The following is an 11,996-nucleotide window of genomic DNA, read 5'->3' on the forward strand; positions in this document are numbered from 1 at the left end:
AGCAGATCTAACATGTCTTGTTGCTAGGAGACAATTGGAATGCGAGGTGGGCTACCCATCCATCCATCCTTAGTACCCTGCTCGGAATCGTTGGCCTGAGCCAACCAACAGGTCTCAATTGTCCTGCAGAAGAATCTTTGCAGTTTGGAGCTTCTCAAAACTCCAATCTTGGGAAACCCCCATGGCCTCGTGATCCACCCCTCCTTCATGAAGGGTCCATCAGGTACAGAACCTCCAACCTGAGAGATCGTCTGATCCTCGCCCTGACTTCAGGTCCACGAGATCTCGAGTCAGGTCTGTAGATTGTGCCTGCCATGTCCTCACCCAGAAACCTAAGCCTAGATTGTGTTCTCAGACTTCTGTCCTCAGACTACTGGCCCACCAGCCCTCCAGATTGGCAATCCAGAACTACAATGCAACACTCTGCCTGCACTCCAGAAGAAAAACATTGCCCCCTGGGTCTAACCAGAAACCCCAATTGAGGATCAATCTGAACGCCACTTGGCTGTACCCCAAATACATAGGCTGACCTGGGCACTGATGCACTTTCAGACACAACCTGAGCCTGGACCTCCAGGCCACACCCAGACAGCTGGCCGCACTCTGAGCACATCGGATCCGCCATGGCCTAGGTCGTCATCTCTACTCAACCTCGATTTTCAGGCTTCAGAAACTATAACTTATCTCAAAACACTGCCCACGGTTGAAAATGATGCAGAAATCAGAACTCCATCCCCATGGCAAGAAACCTTGCGGTTGCCATGTTGTCCAACATTCTGTGTAGTTGAAACCAGTGTGGCCCATGATTCCCCGCCCATGCTCGCGGGCAACATTGGTCACAAACACACATTGTGACCCTCAGCGTGAGCCCAGTCCTCAAGTAAGGCCTCTCAGTGGCTGGACCCTGAGCCCGCATATGGGGCCTGCCATGCCCCTGGCCCCGATTTTTAACCATAGTTCGCTTTGTCCCTTCACTCTTCCCTAGGGCTCTGATTTGGAATTCCTCTTTTGGTGGGACACCTGAGGTAACAAACCTGAAAGGAGTCCTCCCATCCCACAGATTGACAAAAAACAATTGGGATCGGGCCAAATCCACAGAGAGGAAGATTCGCCCATGGCCCCTGAGGCCTCCCCGACATTTCAAGGCCAACGCTGATACAAAATCCAGAGTCAAAAGAATGAGCAAGAGCCTCAGACTCGCTGTTTCTTCATATCCTGAAGAGTTGTCTCATGGTGTTTCGATCGGGTCCGCCATACCTACATCCGCAAACCTTAGCTGAGTTTGTGTTTTTAGACTTCTGTCCTCAATGTCCTGGGCAACACACACTCCAGACTGGGCCCCTGGAGTCACACATTAGGACTGCGCCTACCCAATCCATGGGAATTCTGCCCATTCCATTGTCCCAAACCGTACAAATTAGGGGAACCCTCCAAAGTCCCTGAGGCCATCCCAATAGTGTAGGTCACCCGGCACAAACAAGGGCGGTCTGACACCAGCTGAGCAACTATCTCCACTCATTCCATAGATGGATGTCCCCAGAGAAGAAGATTGAACCAGACAGGACCCTAGGCCATAATCGGATCCATTGCTTTGGTTTACAGGCATGTCTCCTCAAAAGCCTGGATTCCAATATTAGCATAGGGGTTTTCCTGAGGCACCCATCAGAACAAATCTCGTCTCCACAAGGAAACTTGTGTATGGGAGCTATGTCAAAAGCTTAGGAGAATACTTCACGGTCCCGGTGCCACCGCCTCATTCCAAGGCCCTCATGGATACAAACACACTTTAGGACCCATCCTCAGGAAAGTCCATTTCAACTCAGCCACCCAGGTTGCTCCCGCAGAGCCATCAGATCTAAACTGCCTTGTTGCTAGGAGACAATTGCAATGCGAGGCGACGTCCCAGGCATCCATTCTCAAACGGTGCCCTGGAGTCATTCCATATGGGATGTCCTGGACCTGTCCAACAGGTCTCAATTGTCCCGCAGAAGGAATCCTTGAAGGGGGCATCCCACAACTCCCAACGTGGGAATACCTCCATGGCCTTGAGATTCGGCTCCCTTCATGAAGGGACCGTCCTGCACAGAAACTCCAACCTGAGCCAACGTGTGATCCTCGCTCTGACTTCAGATGCATGAGATCTTGGTTCTGATGTGTAGGGGGTACCTGCCGTACCCTCGCCCTGAAACCCAAGTCTAGCTTGTGTTCTCAGACTTCGGTCCTCACACTCCTGGTCCGAAGCACTCAAGTTTGGCAAATCCGGACCCACAATGCAGCACTCTGCCTGCCCTCAAGAAAAAAAAAAAAAAATATTGCCTAATGAGCTGCAACCTACAAGGCACTCGAATGTACCCAAATTATATAGTCTAACCTGGGCACTAATGCACTTTCTGACACAACCTGAGCCCGGACCTCCTGAACAACACCCAGACAGCTGACCGCACACTGAGCACATCAGACCTGCCATGGCCTTAGGTCATCATCTCTTCCCTACCTCAGTTTTCAGGCTTCAGAACCTAGACCTTATCTCCAATCCCTGCCCAGAAATCAGAATTCCTCCTTACCCATGGCAAGAAACCTTTTGGTTGGCACGTTGTCCAACGTTCAGTGTAGGAGAAACCAGCATTCACCCTGAGGACCCGCCCATTCTTGAGTGTGATGAGGGCATAAACATGCATTGTGACCCTCAGCGTGAGTCCTGCCCTCTAGGATGTCCTCTTAGTGACTGGACTATTAGTTGTCATAATGGGCTTGACATGTACCTAGGCCCCAATATTTAACCAGATTTCTGGTTGTCCAGTCGCCCCTCCCAAGGTCTCTACTCTGGAATCCCTCATTTGGTGGGACACCTGAGGTTAAAAAACAAAACAAAACAAAACAAAACAACAACAACAAAAAAATGGACTTATTCCATCCCACAGAATGACCCCAAACTCTTCGGACGGGGCCACACCTCCAGAGAGTAAGACTCGTCCATTTCCCAAGAAGTCACCCGGATATTTCATGAACATGGGTGACAAGATATCCATAGACAAAAACTTGAGCAAGAGCCTCACACTTGCCCTTTTTTCATATCCCGAAGAGTTCTCCTCATGGTCTGTAGATCAGTCCTGCCATACCTATGACCTGAAACAGAAGCCGAGTTTGTGTTTTCAGACAATGGTCTAAACAGCCCTGGCCTCCACACCCTACAGGCTCAGGCCCCTGGAGCCAAACCTGTGGACTGTACTTGCCCTCTCCAAGGGATTTCTGTGTGCCCATTGCAATGGCCACAACCCTACTAATAGGATCGTCCTCCAAAGTCCCTGAGGCCATCTCAATAGTGGTGGCTTCCCAGGACAAACAGGGGCAATCTGAGCCCATCTGAGCACCTACCTGCACTCATACCCGTACTGATGTCCCCAGAGGGAAAAAGGTACGAACAGTCCCCTAGGCACTAATCGGATGCATTGCTTTGGTTTCCAGGCATCTCTCCTCCGAGGCGTGGATTTCAATACCCGAATATGGGTGTTTCTTGACTCACCCATCAGAACTAATCTCCTCTACACATGGGAATCTTGCACATTGGAGCTTGGTCGAAGCTTCTCTTTAGGAGAACCCTTCAGGGCCCCAGTGCCACCGCTTCGTTCCAAGGTCCTCATAGACACAAAAACACATTAGGACCCATCCATAGGAGAGTCCATTTGAACTCAGCCTCCTCGGTTGCTCCCCCAGATCCAGCAAATCTAACATGTCTTGTTGCTAGGAGACAATTGGAATGCGAGGTGGGCTACCCATCCATCCATCCTTAGTACCCTGCTCGGAATCGTTGGCCTGAGCCAACCAACAGGTCTCAATTGTCCTGCAGAAGAATCTTTGCAGTTTGGAGCTTCTCACAACTCCCATCTTGGGAAACCCCCATGGCCTCGTTATCCACCCCTCCTTCATGAAGAGTCCATCAGGGACAGAACCTCCAACCTGAGAGATCGTCTGATCCTCGCCCTGACTTCAGGTCCACGAGATCTCGAGTCAGGTCTGTAGATTGTGCCTGCCATGTCCTCACCCAGAAACCTAAGCCTAGATTGTGTTCTCAGACTTCTGTCCTCAGACTACGGGCCCACAAGCCCTCCAGATTGGCAATCCAGAACTACAATGCAACACTCTGCCTGCACTCCAGAAGAAAAACATTGCCCCCTGGGTCTAACCAGAAACCCCAATTGAGGATCAATCTGAACGCCACTTGGCTGTACCCCAAATACATAGGCTGACCTGGGCACTGATGCCCTTTCAGACACAACCTGAGCCTGGACCTCCAGGCCACACCCAGACAGCTGGCCGCACTCTGAGCACATCGGATCCGCCATGGCCTTAGGGCGTCATCTCTTCTCAACCTCGATTTTCAGGCTTCAGAAACTATAACTTATCTCAAAACACTGCCCACGGTTGAAAATGATGCAGAAATCAGAACTCCATCCCCATGGCAAGAAACCTTGCGGTTGCCATGTTGTCCAACATTCAGTGTAGTTGAAACCAGTGTGGCCCATGATTCCCCGCCCATGCTCGCGGGCAACATTGGTCACAAACACACATTGTGACCCTCAGCCTGAGCCCAGTCCTCAAGTAAGGCCTCTCAGTGGCTGGACCCTGAGCCCGCATATGGGGCCTGCCATGCCCCTGGCCCCGATTTTTAACCATAGTTCTCTTTGTCCCTTCACCCTTCCCTAGGGCTCTGATTTGGAATTCCTCTTTTGGTGGGACACCTGAGGTAACAAACCTGAAAGGAGTCCTCCCATCCCACAGATTGACGAAAAACAATTGGGATCGGGGCTAATCCACAGAGAGGAAGAATCATCCATGGCCCCTGAGGCCTCCCCGACATTTCAAGGCCAACGCTGATACAAAATCCAGAGTCAAAAGAATGAGCAAGCGCCTCAGACTCGCTGTTTCTTCATATCCTGAAGAGTTCTTCTCATGGTTTGTCGATCGGGTCCGCCATACCTACATCCGCAAACCTTAGCTGAATTTGTGTTTATAGACTTCTGTCCTCAATGTCCTGGGCAACACACACTCCAGACTGGGCCCCTGGAGTCACACATTAGGACTGCGCCTACCCTATCCATGGGAATTCTGCCCATTCCATTGTCCCAAACCGTACAAATTAGGGGAACCCTCCAAAGTCCCTGAGGCCATCCCAATAGTGTAGGTCACCCGGCACAAACAAGGGCGGTCTGACACCAGCTGAGCAACTATCTCCACTCATTCCATAGATGGATGTCCCCAGAGAAGAAGATTGAACCAGACAGGACCCTAGGCCATAATCAGATCCATTGCTTTGGTTTACAGGCATGTCTCCTCAAAAGCCTGGATTCCAATATTAGCATAGGGGTTTTCCTGAGGCACCCATCAGAACAAATCTCGTCTCCACAAGGAAACTTGTGTATGGGAGCTATGTCAAAAGCTTAGGAGAATACTTCAGGGTCCCGGTGCCACAGCCTCATTCCAAGGCCCTCATGGATACAAACACACTTTAGGACCCATCCTCAGGAAAGTCCATTTCAACTCAGCCACCCAGGTTGCTCCCGCAGAGCCATCAGATCTAAACTGCCTTGTTGCTAGGAGACAATTGCAATGCGAGGCGCTCGTCCCAGGCATCCATCCTCGAACGGTGCCCTGGAGTCATTCCATATGGGATGTCCTGGACCTGTCCAACAGGTCTCAATTGTCCCGCAGAAGGAATCCTTGAAGGGGGCATCCCACAACTCCCAACGTGGGAAAACCTCCATGGCCTCGAGATTCCGCTCCCTTCATGAAGGGACCGTCATGCACAGAAACTCCAACCTGAGCCAACGTCTGATCCTCGCTCTGACTTCAGATGCCTGAGATCTAGGTTCCGATGTGTAGGGGGTACCTGCCGTGCCCTCGCCCTGAAACCCAAGTCTAGCTTGTGTTCTCAGACTTCCGTCCTCACACTCCTGGTCTGAAGCAATTAAGTTTGGCAATTCCGGACCCACAATGCAACACTCTGCCTGCCCTCAAGAAAAAAAAAAAAATATTGCCTAATGAGCTGCAACCTACACGGCACTCGAATGAACCCAAATTATATAGTCTAACCTGGGCACTAATGCACTTTCTGACACAACCTGAGCCCGGACCTCCTGACCAACACCCAGACAGCTGACCGCACACTGAGCACATCAGACCTGCCATGGCCTTAGGTCATCATCTCTTCCCTACCTCAGTTTTCAGGCTTCAGAACCTAGACCTTATCTACAATCCCTGCCCAGAAATCAGAATTCCTCCTTACCCATGGCAAGAAACCTTTTCTTTGGCACGTTGTCCAACGTTCCGTGTAGGAGAAACCAGCATTCACCCTGAGGACCCGCCCATTCTTGAGTGTGATGAGGGCATAAACATGCATTGTGACCCTCAGCGTGAGTCCTGCCCTCTAGTATGTCCTCTTAGTGACTGGACCAAGAGATGTCATAATGGGCTTGACATGGACCTAGCACCAATATTTAACCAGATTTCTGGTTATCCAGTCACCCCTCTCCAGGGCTCTACTCTGGAATCCCTCATTTGGTGGGACACCTGAGGTTAAAAAACAAAACAAAACAAAACAAAACAAAACAACAACAAAAAAATGGACTTATTCCATCCCACAGAATGACCCCAAACTCTTCGGACGGGGCCACACCTCCAGAGAGTAAGACTCGTCCATTTCCCATGAAGTCACCCGGAAATTTCATGAACATGGGTGACACGATATCCAGAGACAAAAACTTGAGCAAGAGCCTCACACTCGCCCTTTTTTCATATCCCGAAGAGTTCTCCTCATGGTCTGTAGATCAGTCCTGCCATACCTATGACCCGAAACAGAAGCCGAGTTTGTGTTTTCAGACAACGGTCTATACAGCCCTGGTCTACACACCCTACAGGCTCAGGCCCCTGGAGCCAAACCTGAGGACTGTACTTGCCCTCTCCAGGGATTTCTGTGTGCCCATTGCAATGGCCACAACCCTACTAATAGGATCAACCTCCAAAGTCCCTGAGGCCATCTCAATAGTGGTGGCTTCCCAGGACAAACAGGGGCAATCTGAGCCCATCTGAGCTCCTACCTGCACTCATACCCGTAGACTGATGTCCCCAGAGGGAAAAAGGTACGAACAGACCCCTAGGCACTAATCGGATCCATTGCTTTGGTTTCAAGGCATCTCTCCTCAGAGGCCTGGATTTCAATACCCGAATACGGCTGTTTCTTGTCTCACCCATAAGAACTAATCTCCTCTACACATGGGAAACTTGCACATTGGAGCTTGGTCGAAGCTTCTCTTTAGGAGAACCCTTCAGCGCCCCAGTGCCACAGCTTCATTCCAAGGCCTTCATAGACACAAAAACACATTAGGACCCATCCACAGGAGAGTCCATTTGAACTCAGCCTCCTCGGTTGCTCCCCCAGATCCAGCAGATCTAACATGTCTTGTTGCTAGGAGACAATTGGAATGCGAGGTGGGCTACCCATCCATCCATCCTTAGTACCCTGCTCGGAATCGTTGGCCTGAGCCAAACAAAAGGTCTCAATTGTCCTGCAGAAGAATCTTTGCAGTTTGGAGCTTCTCACAACTCCCATCTTGGGAAACCCCCATGGCCTCGTGATCCACCGCTCCTTCATGAAGCGTCCATCAGGGACAGAACCTCCAACCTGAGAGATCGTCTGATCCTCGCCCTGACTTCAGATCCACGAGATCTCGAGTCAGGTCTGTAGATTGTGCCTGCCATGTCCTCACCCAGAAACCTAAGCCTAGATTGTGTTCTCAGACTTCTGTCCTCAGACTACGGGCCCACAAGCCCTCCAGATTGGCAATCCAGAACTACAATGCAACACTCTGCCTGCACTCCAGAAGAAAAACATTGCCCCCTGGGGCTAACCAGAAACCCCAAATGAAGATCAAACCTGAACGCCACTTGGCTGTACCCCAAATACATAGGCTGACTTGGGCACTGATGCCCTTTCAGACACAACCTGAGCCTGGACCTCCAGGCCACACCCAGACAGCTGGCCGCACTCTGAGCACATCGGATCCGCCATGGCCTTAGGTCGTCATCTCTTCTCAACCTCGATTTTCAGGCTTCAGAAACTATAACTTATCTCAAAACACTGCCCACGGTTGAAAATGATGCCGAATTTAGAACTCCATCCCCATGGCAAGAAACCTTGCGGTTGCCAGTGTAGTTGAAACCAGTGTGGCCCATGATTCCCCGCCCATGCTCGTGGGCAACATTGGTCACAAACACACATTGTGACCCTCAGCCTGAGCCCAGTCCTCAAGTAAGGCCTCTCAGTGGCTGGACCCTTAGCCCGCATATGGGGCCTGCCATGCACCTGGCCCCGATTTTTAACCATAGTTCGCTTTGTCCCTTCACTCTTCCCTAGGGCTCTGATTTGGAATTCCTCTTTTGGTGGGACACCTGAGGTAACAAACCGGAAAGGAGTCCTCCCATCCCACAGATTGACGAAAAACAATTGGGATCAGGCCAATTCCACAGAGAGGAAGATTCGTCCATGGCCCCTGAGGCCTCCCCGACATTTCCACGGCCAACGCTGATACAAAATCCAGAGACAAAAGAATGAGCAAGCGCCTCAGACTTGCTGTTTCTTCATATCCTGAAGATTTCTTCTCATGGTTTGTCGATCGGGTCCGCCATACCTACATCCGCAAACCTTAGCTGAGTTTGTGTTTTTAGACTTCTGTCCTCAATGTCCTGGGCAACACACACTCCAGACTGGGCCCCTGGAGTCACACATTAGGACTGCGCCTACCCAATCCATGGGAATTCTGCCCATTCCATTGTCCCAAACCGTACAAATTAGGAGAACCCTCCAAAGTCCCTGAGGCCATCCCAATAGTGTAGGTCACCCGGCACAAACAAGGGCGGTCTGACACCAGCTGAGCAACTATCTCCACTCATTCCATAGATGGATGTCCCCAGAGAAGAAGATTGAACCAGACAGGACCCTAGGCCATAATCGGATCCATTGCTTTGGTTTACAGGCATGTCTCCTCAAAAGCCTGGATTCCAATATTAGCATAGGGGTTTTCCTGAGGCACCCATCAGAACAAATCTCGTCTCCACAAGGAATCTTGTGTATGGGAGCTATGTCAAAAGCTTAGGAGAATACTTCAGGGTCCCGGTGCCACCGCCTCATTCCAAGGCCCTCATGGATACAAACACACTTTAGGACCCATCCTCAGGAAAGTCCATTTCAACTCAGCCACCCAGGTTGCTCCCGCAGAGCCATCAGATCTAAACTGATTTGTTGCTAGGAGACAATTGCAATGCGAGGCGCTCGTCCCAGGCATCCATCCTCGAACGGTGCACTGGAGTCATTCCATATGGGATGTCCTGGACCTGTCCAACAGGTCTCAATTGTCCTGCAGAAGGAAACTTGAAGGGGGCATCCCACAACTCCCAACGTGGGAAAACCTCCATGGCCTCGAGATTCCGCTCCCTTCATGAAGGGACCGTCATGCACAGAAACTCCAACCTGAGCCAACATCTGATCCTCGCTCTGACTTCAGATGCATGAGATCTTGGTTCCGATGTGTAGGGGGTACCTGCCGTGCCCTCGCCCTGAAACCCAAGTCTAGCTTGTGTTCTCAGATTTCCGTCCTCACACTCCTGGTCCGAAGCACTCAAGTTTGGTAATTCCGGACCCACAATGCAGCACTCTGCCTGCCCTCTAGAAAAAAAAAAAATATATTGCCTAATGAGCTGCTACCTACACGGCACTCGAATGAACCCAAATTATATAGTCTAACCTGGGCACTAATGCACTTTCTGACACAACCTGAGCCCGGACCTCCTGACCAACACACAGACAGCTGACCGCACACTGAGCACATCAGACCTGCCATGGCCTTAGGTCATCATCTCTTCCCTACCTCAGTTTTCAGGCTTCAGAACCTAGACCTTATCTCCAATCCCTGCCCAGAAATCAGAATTCCTCCTTACCCATGGCAAGAAACCTTTTGGTTGGCACGTTGTCCAACGTTCAGTGTAGGAGAAACCAGCATTCACCCTGAGGACCCGCCCATTCTTGAGTGTGATGAGGGCATAAACATGCATTGTGACCCTCAGCGTGAGTCCTGCCCTCTAGGATGTCCTCTTAGTGACTGGACTATTAGTTGTCATAATGGGCTTGACATGTACCTAGGCCCCAATATTTAACCAGATTTCTGGTTGTCCAGTCGCCCCTCCCAAGGGCTCTACTCTGGAATCCCTCATTTGGTGGGACACCTGAGGTTAAAAAACAAAACAAAACAAAACAAAACAACAACAACAAAAAAATGGACTTATTCCATCCCACAGAATGACCCCAAACTCTTCGGACGGGGCCACACCTCCAGAGAGTAAGACTCGTCCATTTCCCAAGAAGTCACCCGGATATTTCATGAACATGGGTGACACGATATCCATAGACAAAAACTTGAGCAAGAGCCTCACACTTGCCCTTTTTTCATATCCCGAAGAGTTCTCCTCATGGTCTGTAGATCAGTCCTGCCATACCTATGACCTGAAACAGAAGCCGAGTTTGTGTTTTCAGACAACGGTCTAAACAGCCCTGGCCTCCACACCGTACAGGCTCAGGCCCCTGGAGCCAAACCTGAGGACTGTACTTGCCCTCTCCAAGGGATTTCTGTGTGCCCATTGCAATGGCCACAACCCTACTAATAGGATCGTCCTCCAAAGTCCCTGAGGCCATCTCAATAGTGGTGGCTTCCCAGGACAAACAGGGGCAATCTGAGCCCATCTGAGCACCTACCTGCACTCATACCCGTACTGATGTCCCCAGAGGGAAAAAGGTACGAACAGTCCCCTAGGCACTAATCGGATGCATTGCTTTGGTTTCCAGGCATCTCTCCTCCGAGGCGTGGATTTCAATACCCGAATATGGGTGTTTCTTGACTCACCCATCAGAACTAATCTCCTCTACACATGGGAAACTTGCACATTGGAGCTTGGTCGAAGCTTTTCTTTAGGAGAACCCTTCAGGGCCCCAGTGCCACCGCTTCATTCCAAGGTCTTCATAGACACAAAAACACATTAGGACCCATCCATAGGAGAGTCCATTTGAACTCAGCCTCCTCGGTTGCTCCCCCAGATCCAGCAGATCTAACATGTCTTGTTGCTAGGAGACAATTGGAATGCGAGGTGGGCTACCCATCCATCCATCCTTAGTACCCTGCTCGGAATCGTTGGCCTGAGCCAACCAACAGGTCTCAATTGTCCTGCAGAAGAATCTTTGCAGTTTGGAGCTTCTCAAAACTCCAATCTTGGGAAACCCCCATGGCCTCGTGATCCACCCCTCCTTCATGAAGGGTCCATCAGGTACAGAACCTCCAACCTGAGAGATCGTCTGATCCTCGCCCTGACTTCAGGTCCACGAGATCTCGAGTCAGGTCTGTAGATTGTGCCTGCCATGTCCTCACCCAGAAACCTAAGCCTAGATTGTGTTCTCAGACTTCTGTCCTCAGACTACTGGCCCACCAGCCCTCCAGATTGGCAATCCAGAACTACAATGCAACACTCTGCCTGCACTCCAGAAGAAAAACATTGCCCCCTGGGTCTAACCAGAAACCCCAATTGAGGATCAATCTGAACGCCACTTGGCTGTACCCCAAATACATAGGCTGACCTGGGCACTGATGCACTTTCAGACACAACCTGAGCCTGGACCTCCAGGCCACACCCAGACAGCTGGCCGCACTCTGAGCACATCGGATCCGCCATGGCCTAGGTCGTCATCTCTACTCAACCTCGATTTTCAGGCTTCAGAAACTATAACTTATCTCAAAACACTGCCCACGGTTGAAAATGATGCAGAAATCAGAACTCCATCCCCATGGCAAGAAACCTTGCGGTTGCCATGTTGTCCAACATTCTGTGTAGTTGAAACCAGTGTGGCCCATGATTCCCCGCCCATGCTCGCGGGCAACATTGGTCACAAACACACATTG

The sequence above is a fragment of the Mustela lutreola genome, chromosome 5 (assembly GCF_030435805.1).
Source record: "Mustela lutreola isolate mMusLut2 chromosome 5, mMusLut2.pri, whole genome shotgun sequence".
NCBI classification, from domain to species: Eukaryota; Metazoa; Chordata; class Mammalia; order Carnivora; family Mustelidae; genus Mustela; species Mustela lutreola.